At 43.7% G+C, this 14,459-nt stretch overlaps 1 protein-coding gene across 1 annotated transcript in view; it reads right to left on the bottom strand.

Moving 5' to 3' along the window:
- The window catches only part of FNDC7 (fibronectin type III domain containing 7), a 50,225-nt gene that overhangs the window by 20,768 nt on the left and 14,998 nt on the right, over nucleotides 1-14,459 (bottom strand). The gene's annotated exons all lie outside the window — the stretch shown is intronic.

The raw sequence follows: 14,459 nt of genomic DNA, 5'->3' as shown, positions 1-14,459 counted from the left end.
CGTTCAGGTAGGGTTCCCCAGGTGGGACAGCCCCTAGTCGCCTCATCCTTTCCTAGTTTTATGATGTTTTATGTGTATACATTTAATAATGTGTATATTTAATATAATGCATATTAGCGTGCTTACCTTGTTAGCGTCGCAGGACCTTCAGTCATGTGACTATGTTAATTCCTCTATGGTATGTTGGAGGACCTTTGGAGGTCCTTGGGTCACATGTTACCCATAACCCTTTGTAAAGGTGATTGACAGAAGTATTGGACCAATTAGCTCTAATCCAGCCCCTGCCCATATAAGGGAGCTGTAGACAATTATCGCTCTCTTGGGTTGCTGCTCTCGTGGATGCCGGACTAGCAGGACGGATCTGCGCAACTTTCAAAGACAAGCTAGGCCAGAAAACCTGCGGCCTCAGCCTAAACTAAACCGCGAGTCCTACTACTGGACCGAAACTAATCCCCTAAATCCAGTGGAACAGCACATATCAGTCTACGGACTCTAAAACGCTTAAGGTCCCAACCTTTGTCAATCTATAAGAGACTTTGCATGTATAGAGACCGTTCCGGTTATGAAGCTTGCATCAAATCTTCAGTAAAGTTCCGACTGTTTTCAGCAAACTCTCCGGTTGTGGACATTCAATTATTCTCTACCTCCCTATCGCTCTTGGGAAGGGTGGCGGTAGGACAAGCATTACAGAGGAGCCCCCACCCTGGCGTCACGAATAGAAAGGGTTAACTATACACCCTTTAGTAACCGCACAGCTAAACTCCCATATACCCTACTCCCCCAAGCTACCACATAGCTTTTTGGCGTCCTATGAACAGGATACGGGTGTGTGCCTTCAGCTGTTGCCACCAGTTAAAGTGTACTCCCCCTATGTAAAGGACTGTATTTATGTACTGTGAATCTCATTCAAGACTACGGGACTATGTTTCTGGTGTTGTGTGCAAAAAGTGCGCACGAAAAGTAAGGGGGGAGGCGAAAAGTACAGCGGAGCAAGGGGTTAAAGACACCGCTGGGCCTTCCCGCAAGTGCGATCCTGAAACTCCGCCCACGAGATTTCCGGAGCCTCAAACAGAAGACCTAGAGAAAAGCACAGCCAGAACAACAAAGAAACACAGAGTGCTGCAGAGGACTGAAAGCTTTATAGAGCCAGAACAGTATAAAACCCTGAAGTACCAGATCACTAAGCTAAGATCTTGCCTGGACTCACTACAACTCCCGATCGTCGCACTCAAGTTCCAGCTCAACGCACTCAATTTCCAGATCAGCGCTCTCAAGTTCGAGATCTACGCACTCAAGTTCCAGATTAAAGAACAGCTGCGTCTCTTAAAGGGACCAACGTTCCTGAGCTTCATTTAAAGGGGCAACTCCGTTTGCCGAAATGTCTTATCCGGCAGCACAAATACCGCTTCCAGGACCTGCTCCACCTCCAGAACCTGCTCTAATGCCTGCTCCAGCGCCTGCGCCACCTGCACCCCCTAGTCAGCAAGATGGTGGTGCTCCGGTGGTTTCATCAGCAGAACTTGCGCAGTCAGCAGGACACGTTCAACCTGATTCATCTCCAGCTGCTGCACTCATCTCAAGAACATCTACTGCCACAACGGTGACCCTTTTACATTGAGGGACTTAAAGGAGAAGATATCCAGCCTCTTTGGTTTCTATGCTTTCCCCCCTCATCAACAGGTGCAGTTACTTACAGGGCAGTTGCAGTTGCAATTAGAGGAGGTACGTACCTGGCCACCGGCCGACAAGGCTACAGTATAGAAAATCTTTGAGGGACTCTATCAAGTGTTCGAGTCCCACTCCCCCTCTGAAGTACATCTGAGACTGTATGAGCGACGTCAGAAGCCAGGTGAGACTCTTCGGGCCTATGCTGTAGCCCTACAAAACGCTTTGGAAGCAGTACAGAAGCTAGATGGTATTACACCCGATCAGGGTAACAGGGTGTTGATGGACAGGTTCATAGATGGGGCAAAGAATAAGTGGGATAAGGATGTTGGCAAATTGTGCAAATTGTGGTAGAAGGTATTAAATTGCAAGCTTTGATCGACACTGGGTCCCAAGTGTCCACTATTCCTCAAGGGGTGTTTTACAGATATTGGGGTCCTGAAATGTTATGCGAACCTAAAGATGTAGACTTTCGGGTGATGGCAGGAAATGGGAAACCAGTACCCAAGCATGGCTACTGGGAGCCCACAGTGCAAGTAGGGAGTCATGTCCTTAGGGGACAAGGTGTTATTATTACTAGTGTTGGTGATGAACATGCAGCTGAGTTTATTTTAGGAATGAACATCATGAGACACTGTTTTGATGACATAGTTAACTCATTGCATGCCTCTCTTCCCTACATGTCACCCTCTGGCCGGCGAGCCGCGCAACACCACCTCAGGACACTCCAAGCTGAGCAAAAGTTCATTAACTCTCGAGGAGAGATCTGCAGGGTGAGAATCCTAGACATACGGGCTGTTACCCTGCGGCCGCAGATGGAGAATATTATCTGATGCTGTGCCCGACCAGGGGTGAAGAACCAAGATTACCAGGCACTCTTTGAACCCATGCAACTAGAAGACTACCCTTTGGTATGTGCAGATAGAAGCCTTGTAACTGTGAGTAATGGAAGAGTCCCGGTCCGAGTGGTTAACCTCTCCCAAGCTGTTACCAGATTAACCAAGTTTACTCCCATAGCTAAGTTACATCATGTGGACTCCCGAGACGTGATGTCAAAGCCGCAAGTTGCTAGACAGTGGACTGCTAAGGCTGCCCAGGGGGCCGACAAGGGCCCTGTGGAACCATGGTGGACTCAGTTGCTGATAGGAGATGAAGATACTCCCCAGGACCAGGTTGGAGGAGTTATTCAAGTGGCTAAACAATTCCAGGAAGCCTTCAGTAAACACCCCACCGACTTTGGCTGGACCACGATGATCCAGCATCAGATACTAACTGGAGATAGTTCTCCCATCAAAGAGAGGCACCGGCTCGTCGCGCCTGGGATGTACCAGACAGGGAAGAAAATGCTGCAGGAAAATAAGGAAGCTGATGCCATTCAGGAGAGCCAGAGTCCCTGGGCTGCTCCTTTGGTTCTTGTTAAAAAGAAGGATGGAACCATTCGATTTTGCATGGACTACAGGAAGTTGAATGATGTAACACACAAAGATGCCTACCCTCTTCCTAGGATAGAAGAGTCTCTCACTGCTTTGGGATCCGCAGCCTATTTTTCTACACTAGACCTGACCAGTGGATACTGGCAAGTAGCCATGGCCGAGGAAGATTGGGAGAAGACGGCGTTTGTGATCCTGATGGGGCTCTTTGAATTCAAAAGTATGCCCTTTGGAATTTGCAACTCACCGGCTACCTTTCAACGCTTAATGGAGAGATGCCTTGGACACCTGAACTTCCAAAGTGTTCTTCTTTACCTGGATGATGTCATTGTCTACTCTTGGACATACCAGGAACACCTGGACCATCTCAGAGAAGTCTTCCAAGTCTTGATACAACATGGACTGAAAGTCAAGCCCTCCAAGTTCCATTTATTGAAACCCAAAGTCCACTATCTGGGATATGTCATCAGTGCCGAAGGCGTACAACCTGATCCTGATAAAGTGAGTGCTGTGAAGGATTGGCCTACGCCTAGAACTGTACGTGACATATGGAGTTTCTTGGGATTTGCAGGCTATTACAGGCGGTTCATCTCTCACTTCGCTCAAATTGCTGGCCCCTGACTGCTCTGTTGCAGGGAGTTGCCAAGGAGAACTACAATGGAAGACTCCTGATATAGTGGGATGAAGATCAGTAAATAGCCTTCCAGGCCCTGAAGCACCTCCTTACTGAATCCCCCATCCTAGCGTATCCTGACTACAGCCAGCCATTCCGACTGTACATTGATGCCAGCTTTGAAGGTTTGGGGGCCATTCTGTCGCAGATACAGGATGGTAAAGAGAGAGTTATAGCATATGCCAGTAGGCACCTACGGAGCGCAGAAAGAAATGATGCTAACTATAGTTCCTTCAAGCTAGAACTTCTTTCTTTGGTCTGGGCCGTCACTGAAAAATTCAAGGACTATTTGGCAGCTACTCTCTTTACGGTCTACACCGATAACAATTCTCCGGCACACCTGAACACTGCCAAGCTGCGAGCCATTGAACAACGCTGGGCCTCTCGATTGGCCAACTACGGCTTCAACATCAAGTATCGAAGTGGGAAGACCAATGTCAACGCGGATGTGCTCTCCCGTATGGCCCCCGGTAAGGAACCACCCATGGAAGATGTGTGGGAAGATGTAGAGATGCCACCCTTTTACCAGAGGTTCGTGAGTCAGAGTACTCTGACAACTCAAGAAGGTGCCGACCCTGGGCCTCCTAAGGTTCCTGAAGATCTGTATACCTGGAAGACCTTGCAAGATGAGAGTCGGGTCGTGGGAGATCTTATAGACTATCTATTGCAGAAGAGAGTGCCGACTAGGCTCCGCAAAGCACAAGTGGACTTGGAGTTGAAGCAATTGTGGTGACAGAGAAATCGCCTGTTCCTCTACAAAGGACTGCTATGCAGAAATTCCTTGGATCCGGTCTCCGGAGATCTTAGTCCATAGAAGGGACGCAGCCATGGTTCTTAACGCCTATCACGACCAGTTGGGACACTTTGGGGTCCACAAGACCGAGGCTACCATCAGAAGAAGGTTCTATTGGGTGGGGATGCGTGGAGATATTGAGAAGTGGTGTGCCGAGTGCACCATCTGCAGTGTCACCAAGAACGCAAGAGCACGTCTACACCCCATCCATACTGAGAGGCCTAACCAACTGGTTGCTCTAGACCACGTGAAGTTGTCCCCTACCCGATCAGGATATGCCTATGCCCTAACTATGGTGGACCATTTTTCCAAGTGGGTGGTCGTTGTGCCCGTCAAGGATCTGACTGCCAGGACAGCTGCCCAGGTCTTCTACAGCCATTGGGTCCAACCTTTGGGGTGTCCTGAATCGGTCCTCACTGATCGAGAGACTGCGTTTGAAGCACAGTTATTTCAAGAACTCTGCCAGTTCCATGATTGCAAGAAGCTGCGGACCACTGCATATCACCCTCAGGGGAATGGGTTGTGTGAAAGGATTAATCAGGTATTCATCCACATGCTAAGGGCAGCATCTGTTTCAAAACATGAAGAGTGGTCCCGACTTCTGCCATAACTGTTGGAGATCTACAATAATACTATCCACTGCTCCACAGGATACACTCTTTTCATCCTTATGATGGGCGACATGGTCAACTGCCCAAGGATAGAGCCTTTGGGTTGCAAGCACCTTTCAGCAATTCCCCTCAGACCTCTCAAGATTGGGTTTCTGAGCATCGAAGGAGGATCGAAGAAGCTAAAGACATTGTGGAAAAGAAAATGGGCGAGGCTCAGTACAGGCAGCAGAAGGATTACAATCGACATGCCTCCACTCAGCCACTGCAACCTGGAGTGTGGCTCAGAAAGTTTCCTCGGTCGCATAAGCTGGATTCTCTGTGGGAGATGGAGCCTTACAAATCACTGATATATGGAACATGAATCCAATTTAGCTAATTACTAATTCAAAACCAACCAAAATAGCTAAAATTTAACAACTTTTATTAAATCCAGTTAAAACCTATATTTACTGTAAAATGGATACAGAGTCATCGGTCTACAGTATATAAAGACTCAAAACAGGGTAAATTCCCTCCAGGGTCAATCCCCTATTTAACACCCTTGTCAAAACCCGACGCGTTTCCCCGTGGGTTAGATAAGTCCACGGTTCATCAGGGGTTATACTTAAACCCCGGATACACAGTGGAGAAATATACCTTATTCTATTCAATGTGTAACAGACAGGATAGGCACATAAAACATATAGCATATAGCAAGCAGGGTTAGTTAGTGTGCAATATAGTTTCTGTGGGATTCCTCTTCGTATCTAATCTCCAAAGATGTATTTGATAAACAATAGAACCAAGGTCCTTGATATGACCTCCAGATTTAGTTCCACTTCCTGAAAAGCAAAAAAGCAAAAAAAGCAAACTAGCAGGGAAGTGACATCAAGACATATAGCCGTTAAAAAATAAATAAAATAAACGGACTAAGATCAGACAAACTGAAGAAAGCAAATAAAAAATAATAAGCACACATATTGCTCAAGCACATCAAGCACATATAACAAAGAATATCAAATGGCAGAATACAAATACACAAACAGTTAGGCACAAAGAATAGAATAATTATGAAAAGTACCTGAATATCAAAATACAGCAAGGAATGCCCATATGATATGAAGTGGGCTAATAAATACAATTATTTTCTTCCTCAACGATGGCCCCTTTTAACTTAAGGAAAATATAATGGTATAAATTAATAAACTATAATTTATCAATTCAGTTTGCATATCAGCTCAACTGTGCTATTTAGATTTAAATTACCTCCGTGTGTATACATTGATAATAGCCATGGTAATGTTATGGTTCCCACAAAATCCACACTAAAAATAATAATAGATAAATAAATAAACCACTCGTCAGTAAGACCCCATTAAATACCAAGTAATGTGACAATATGATAATATAACATTACCTTTAAAGATAGGTTTCCTCCATATGAGGGACTAAATAGCCCATAATAATTCATACACTTCCTATCCTTCACTGCTGAAAGGCTAATGAAAGAAGGGGAGGAGAGTGGGGGGGGGGGGGAGAAGGATCCACAACTGTATTATTACCAGTAATCTCTACCAAGACATATACCATGATGCCACAGAAGAATTCAATCTTACCTCAATATATCCCTGACTGCCACAAATCCACACAGGTCAAACTCCCCTGCTTACTTGGGGTCTACCCTGTCTGAATAAAACATATGCTATAATGGAACCAGATAGTATGAATCCTGTATAATAAGACCGCCAAAGTAATCCTCACCTCCACTATGATCCGGGTGTAGATAATGACCATACCAGACTCCGATCCAGGCTGGCGGCATCTATGCGGAGCTCACCTGCTCCTTATATATGCCTCCTTCCATGTGTTGATACACGCACCGGATCAGGACGCCAACTGCGTCACTTCCGGTCGTGTATCGTGATTGAATGTCACTAGCTGGGTTGCATGCGTTCCACACCTCACTCCTATTTAGGCCTCTATTTCCGGTTTCCGCATCAGAATGAACTATTGCGTTCCACAACTCCCTCTCGTCAATGTTTGCGTGTCAAATGATCTAAGTGTGTTCTACACCTCACTCGTCTGTACTTCCCCACCACGAATAAACTAAATGGTTAAGTATGGTATAAGTACTGATTTCACTATATCATTATAGACACACGGAGGGATTAATAATTTAGATACAGGGGCCATTGATGATTACAAATGAAACATAACTAGTGACATTAACTGATCAAAATATACAAATAAATACTGTACATGTGGAAGTGAGAGGGCTCTCAGATCTAATTGCTCCTCTCCCCACCAACCTTTTAATCGACTTATAAATAGGCATTGGTATAATATTATGATATACTGGGGTGTAAATTTCCCCACCCTCATTGGTAACGATACATTTTAAACTATAACTCTGATTAACGCTCATTTGAGCCAATTATTAACACTCACTCACTACATCAGAGAACATGGGTCTGTGTATGATACTGTTTTGCCAAATATCGATACTCTAAGTATCCCTAAGGTCTTCAAATATATACACAATGAACAAGATACATTAACTTGAATGCTGAAGACGTATTCAAATAAAACAACTAAACGACAATTGCTCATTTAGTCCTTGTGGTGTCACTGATTTTAACCTATGAATCCACTCTGCTTCCTTTTGTAATATCCTCCTATCCCATTTTCCCTTCCTCGGGGATTTCCGGACCACTTCCATCACACAAAACGAGATCTCCCCCACATTGCCCCCATGTTTATTAAGAACATGTACAGCAAGTGGGGTATCTCTTTGATTTTCAATGTCACAAATATGCTCCCTCACACGTTTCTTGAATGCTCTCCTGGTCTTCCCTACATATTGTCTTGGGCATGTGCATGTGCACAAATAAACTACCCCCTCAGTGTCACAGTTAGCAAAATCCCGAATCTGGTAGATCTTATTTGTTACTGCACTGAAGAAAGTTTTAGTTTGTAACACAGAGGCACATGCCTTACATTTCCCGCAGCGGAACGTTCCCAAAGGGCGTCTTTCTAGCCAGGTACCCTCCCTTTTGATACCTTGGAAATGGCTGCGTACTAGTCTTTCTCTCAATGATCTTCCCTTTCTAAACGTAATGGAGGGGTATGTAGGTAGCACATCACTGATGTCCTCATCGTGTAAGAGGATGGGCCAGTGTCTCCGTAGAATCGCCTGAACCCTATCAACCTGGTTGTCAAACGTCCCAATCAAACGTATTTGATTATTTTCCTCCTCCTTCTGTTTAGGAGTAAGAAGATCTTGTCTCTCCGTAAATAGGGCTCTTTTATACGCTGAAGATAATGTCCGAATAGGGTAACCTCTCTGCAGAAATCTATCACGTAGGTCTCTGGATTGAGATTTAAATGAGGCCAGCGATGAACAATTACGACGAACTCGTAAATATTGCCCCGTTGGGATACCCTTCTTCAGGGGATGTGGATGATAACTTTCCCAACGGAGCAAGCTGTTCGTCGCTGTGGATTTTCTATGTGTGGAGGTCTCAAGAAAACCCAAATTGCCCCTCCTGATGTATACATCCAGGAATGGCAATTCATCTCTATGGATCTCGAAGGTAAACTTCAAATCCAGAGGATTATCATTGAGATGTCTAACGAACCTCTTAAAGAGGTCCTCAGTTCCGGACCACACAATGAACACGTCATCTATGTAGCGTCCCCAATAGATGATATGTGGGGACCAGCTACTCTCCTCCTCAGAAAAAACGATGGTACTCTCCCACCAGCCCAGGGTGAGGTTTGCATATGAGGGAGCCACTGGGCTCCCCATTGCAGTACCCCTGAGCTGGTGGTAGTACTTTGAATCAAACAAAAAATAATTATGTTTTAACAAAAAATCGAGGAGTTGGATGACGTATTCATTGTGTGCCCGGAACTGGACACCTCTGGTCTGCAGGAATGATGCGACTGCTCTGATGCCATTCTCATGATGGATGGAACTATACAAGGCTTCCACATCTATCGATGCCAGAAGCATATCAGCATCCAATTGGATGCCATCGGTCTTTCTGAGCAAGTCGCTGGTGTCACGTATATATGACGGTAAAGAGGACACATGGCCCCGCAATACCCGATCCAGATAGATACCAACATGATGTGTTATGGAGTCCACCCCGGACACAATTGGGCGTCCCTTCAATGGGGACAACCCCTTGTGAACTTTGGGGAGAGAGTAGAAGGTAGGAATTTGTGGTTCCTCTGGGAGCATAAATTTATGCTCATGGCAAGAGATAAGTCCCTCATTTAGACCCCAATCAAGTAGATGTACTAGTTTAGATTTAAATATTTCTGTAGGGTCTCTTGGAATAATCCTATAGGAGGCTCTATCCTTGAGTAAGGAGAGGGTCATTTCCCGATATCTTGATGTATCCATAACCACCAAATTCCCCCCTTTATCGGAGGGCTTGATGGTTATGCTGGAATTCTTTTCCAGGGTTTGTAACGCAGACATTTCAATTTCTGTCAGATTGGATTTCACCTTGTGATTCCAAGGGGGTATTTTTTCCAGCTCACTCGTCACTATATCAAGGAATACATCCAAATTGGATGTCTCCATCTGAGGTGGAGTCTTTGTGCTTTTGACTTTTAGATCGGTGAACGGACCTCGTCCACTCACCCTCTCACCTTCCTCTAGTAGATCAACCAAAGTCATAACTTCAGTCATATCTTCCTCAGAGATACCAAATTCCTCACATTTCTCACGATCATTCTTTCTAAAGAATTTTTTCCATTTAAGCTTCCGAATGAACAAGTTAATGTCCTTGATCCACTCGAATGCTTTATATTGTGTGGTAGGCACGAACCCCAGTCCTTTAGTAAGGACTGATAGCTCTGAGGAAGACAGAGTCTTTGAGGATAGATTTAGGACTTGGTTTTCTGTGTGACCGTGGGATATGGTTTCTCCCGTAAGCCGTATGGGGTTCCTCTCCCCTCTAAAAAAGATGAAGTAGAGGATGATGGGACTGAAGAAGAAGAGGGCGAGGAGGGATAGCCTCCCCTCCCCCTTCGATTTGCCCATCTCCCTCTGCCCCTACCTCGACCGCGGTTCCTTCGGTCCCGTGGGGATGCTGATGGATGACCAAAATCCCTTCTCTCTGAATCCGAAGATTCAATGTCCGAGGTGGAGACCTCCCCCGCTGTTCTCTCTCTGACTGGTTTGTCTTGGAAGTGAAAGGCCCTTTTCTCCCTAAATTCCGCTAGGTCCCGTACAAATTGTTTATGCTTACGGGTTTTTAAGGAAGTGTAGAATCTGTCTACTGATGATTCTAGTATCGCCTCCCTCCTTGTATAATCAGAATCTGACTTATGTTTAATAGTCTCCTCAATCAAATCACTCAAGCGTTTACTAGTTTTTTCCAATGTAATTTTTTCCTCCTCTAACAGGAGATTCATAAACCTGAAGGAGCCTATCATAGACTCCTGTTCCCACTTTGTAAGCAAATTCGCTGACCGGGACCTCTCAGCGGGTAGAATATTAATTCTAAGACCTTTAGGTATTATGTTATTTTTTAGATAATTCTCAAGGGATTGAACTTCCCAAAATGACTTCAAATTATCCTTGTAGGCCTCATACAGTTCTTTAAATAAGGCCTTCAATGATATAACAGAACCATCCTCAATATCTGTCTCTTGTTCCGAGAATACGTCTACAGCATCCGCTGTCCATTTTTGAAAGTCCACAGACCCCGTGAGAAAGCTTGCCATATCACTCAACAAATCACTGATATATGGAACATGAATCCAATTTAGCTAATTACTAATTCAAAACCAACCAAAATAGCTAAAATTTAACAACTTTTATTAAATCCAGTTAAAACCTATATTTACTGTAAAATGGATACAGAGTCATCGGTCTACAGTATATAAAGACTCAAAACAGGGTAAATTCCCTCCAGGGTCAATCCCCTATTTAACACCCTTGTCAAAACCCGACGCGTTTCCCCGTGGGTTAGATAAGTCCACGGTTCATCAGGGGTTATACTTAAACCCCGGATACACAGTGGAGAAATATACCTTATTCTATTCAATGTGTAACAGACAGGATAGGCACATAAAACATATAGCATATAGCAAGCAGGGTTAGTTAGTGTGCAATATAGTTTCTGTGGGATTCCTCTTCGTATCTAATCTCCAAAGATGTATTTGATAAACAATAGAACCAAGGTCCTTGATATGACCTCCAGATTTAGTTCCACTTCCTGAAAAGCAAAAAAGCAAAAAAAGCAAACTGGCTAGAAAGACGCCCTTTGGGAACGTTCCGCTGCGGGAAATGTAAGGCATGTGCCTCTGTGTTACAAACTAAAACTTTCTTCAGTGCAGTAACAAATAAGATCTACCAGATTCGGGATTTTGCTAACTGTGACACTGAGGGGGTAGTTTATTTGTGCACATGCACATGCCCAAGACAATATGTAGGGAAGACCAGGAGAGCATTCAAGAAACGTGTGAGGGAGCATATTTGTGACATTGAAAATCAAAGAGATACCCCACTTGCCGTACATGTTCTTAATAAACATGGGGGCAATGTGGGGGAGATCTCGTTTTGTGTGATGGAAGTGGTCCGGAAATCCCCGAGGAAGGGAAAATGGGATAGGAGGATATTACAAAAGGAAGCAGAGTGGATTCATAGGTTAAAATCAGTGACACCACAAGGACTAAATGAGCAATTGTCGTTTAGTTGTTTTATTTGAATACGTCTTCAGCATTCAAGTTAATGTATCTTGTTCATTGTGTATATATTTGAAGACCTTAGGGATACTTAGAGTATCGATATTTGGCAAAACAGTATCATACACAGACCCATGTTCTCTGATGTAGTGAGTGAGTGTTAATAATTGGCTCAAATGAGCGTTAATCAGAGTTATAGTTTAAAATGTATCGTTACCAATGAGGGTGGGGAAATTTACACCCCAGTATATCATAATATTATACCAATGCCTATTTATAAGTCGATTAAAAGGTTGGTGGGGAGAGGAGCAATTAGATCTGAGAGCCCTCTCACTTCCACATGTACAGTATTTATTTGTATATTTTGATCAGTTAATGTCACTAGTTATGTTTCATTTGTAATCATCAATGGCCCCTGTATCTAAATTATTAATCCCTCCGTGTGTCTATAATGATATAGTGAAATCAGTACTTATACCATACTTAACCATTTAGTTTATTCGTGGTGGGGAAGTACAGACGAGTGAGGTGTAGAACACACTTAGATCATTTGACACGCAAACATTGACGAGAGGGAGTTGTGGAACGCAATAGTTCATTCTGATGCGGAAACCGGAAATAGAGGCCTAAATAGGAGTGAGGTGTGGAACGCATGCAACCCAGCTAGTGACATTCAATCACGATACACGACCGGAAGTGACGCAGTTGGCGTCCTGATCCGGTGCGTGTATCAACACATGGAAGGAGGCATATATAAGGAGCAGGTGAGCTCCGCATAGATGCCGCCAGCCTGGATCGGAGTCTGGTATGGTCATTATCTACACCCGGATCATAGTGGAGGTGAGGATTACTTTGGCGGTCTTATTATACAGGATTCATACTATCTGGTTCCATTATAGCATATGTTTTATTCAGACAGGGTAGACCCCAAGTAAGCAGGGGAGTTTGACCTGTGTGGATTTGTGGCAGTCAGGGATATATTGAGGTAAGATTGAATTCTTCTGTGGCATCATGGTATATGTCTTGGTAGAGATTACTGGTAATAATACAGTTGTGGATCCTTCTCCCCCCCCCCCCCACTCTCCTCCCCTTCTTTCATTAGCCTTTCAGCAGTGAAGGATAGGAAGTGTATGAATTATTATGGGCTATTTAGTCCCTCATATGGAGGAAACCTATCTTTAAAGGTAATGTTATATTATCATATTGTCACATTACTTGGTATTTAATGGGGTCTTACTGACGAGTGGTTTATTTATTTATCTATTATTATTTTTAGTGTGGATTTTGTGGGAACCATAACATTACCATGGCTATTATCAATGTATACACACGGAGGTAATTTAAATCTAAATAGCACAGTTGAGCTGATATGCAAACTGAATTGATAAATTATAGTTTATTAATTTATACCATTATATTTTCCTTAAGTTAAAAGGGGCCATCGTTGAGGAAGAAAATAATTGTATTTATTAGCCCACTTCATATCATATGGGCATTCCTTGCTGTATTTTGATATTCAGGTACTTTTCATAATTATTCTATTCTTTGTGCCTAACTGTTTGTGTATTTGTATTCTGCCATTTGATATTCTTTGTTATATGTGCTTGATGTGCTTGAGCAATATGTGTGCTTATTATTTTTTATTTGCTTTCTTCAGTTTGTCTGATCTTAGTCCGTTTATTTTATTTATTTTTTAACGGCTATATGTCTTGATGTCACTTCCCTGCTAGTTTGCTTTTTTTGCTTTTTTGCTTTTCAGGAAGTGGAACTAAATCTGGAGGTCATATCAAGGACCTTGGTTCTATTGTTTATCAAATACATCTTTGGAGATTAGATACGAAGAGGAATCCCACAGAAACTATATTGCACACTAACTAACCCTGCTTGCTATATGCTATATGTTTTATGTGCCTATCCTGTCTGTTACACATTGAATAGAATAAGGTATATTTCTCCACTGTGTATCCGGGGTTTAAGTATAACCCCTGATGAACCGTGGACTTATCTAACCCACGGGGAAACGCGTCGGGTTTTGACAAGGGTGTTAAATAGGGGATTGACCCTGGAGGGAATTTACCCTGTTTTGAGTCTTTATATACTGTAGACCGATGACTCTGTATCCATTTTACAGTAAATATAGGTTTTAACTGGATTTAATAAAAGTTGTTAAATTTTAGCTATTTTGGTTGGTTTTGAGATGGAGCCTTACACTATTACGGCAATGCCATATCCCGACACAGATGTTTACAAATTACAGAAGGAGGGGTTTCAACCACAGGTGGTCCACCGAAATAGAATAAAATTGTGTGTGAAGGACGACTTGCTAGAGCCGCCTCCTCCTGCTTCCCCAGAAGCAAGGCCAATGAGAGAGTATGTTCCAGGAGAAGGAATTCATCCTACAATGGACGTTCCACTGTTCTCCCCTCATCAGCCTGCAGTGTTCTGTGGCCTACTGTGTCCAGCTTTAGCCCAGCCGTCCTTGATCTCCTCGCCCGGCACCAATTGCACTCCAGTGACAGCTCCAAGTGCTCCAGTGACAACTCCAAGTACTCCAGGATTCTCCTCACCAAGCCTCATGGGTCACACCAGTCCTGGAAAAGATA

Source organism: Hyla sarda, chromosome 6, assembly GCF_029499605.1.
Source record: "Hyla sarda isolate aHylSar1 chromosome 6, aHylSar1.hap1, whole genome shotgun sequence".
NCBI classification, from domain to species: domain Eukaryota; kingdom Metazoa; phylum Chordata; class Amphibia; order Anura; family Hylidae; genus Hyla; species Hyla sarda.
This window is presented reverse-complemented; position numbering and strand designations above follow the sequence as displayed.